This window comes from Myotis davidii, unplaced genomic scaffold (genome assembly GCF_000327345.1).
Source record: "Myotis davidii unplaced genomic scaffold, ASM32734v1 scaffold324, whole genome shotgun sequence".
NCBI classification, from domain to species: Eukaryota; Metazoa; Chordata; class Mammalia; order Chiroptera; family Vespertilionidae; genus Myotis; species Myotis davidii.
The window spans coordinates 3,170-3,520 of record NW_006295053.1 but is presented as its reverse complement, the minus strand read 5'-3'; positions in this window follow the sequence as shown (position 1 = coordinate 3,520).

Here is a 351-nt window from a genome sequence, read left to right as displayed (position 1 = left end):
AGATGTGCCCGCAACCCAGGTACATGCCCTTGACCGGAATCGAACCTGGAACTCTTCAATCTGCAGGCCGATGCTCTATCCACTGAGCCAAACCGGTTTCGGCTTAAAAATATTTTTAAATTGATTTCAAAGAGAAGGGAGAGGAAGAGAGAGAGAGAGAGAAGCATCAATGAAGAAAATCATTGATTGTCTGCCTCCTGCATGCCCCCTACTGGGGATCGAGCCTGCAACCCAGGCATGTGCCCTGACCGGGAATCGAACTGTGACCTCCTGGTCCTTGGGGCTACATTTAGTCATTGAGCCACACCTGGCCGGGCATGTTGACTGATATTTGTACCTTGGATCATTCTT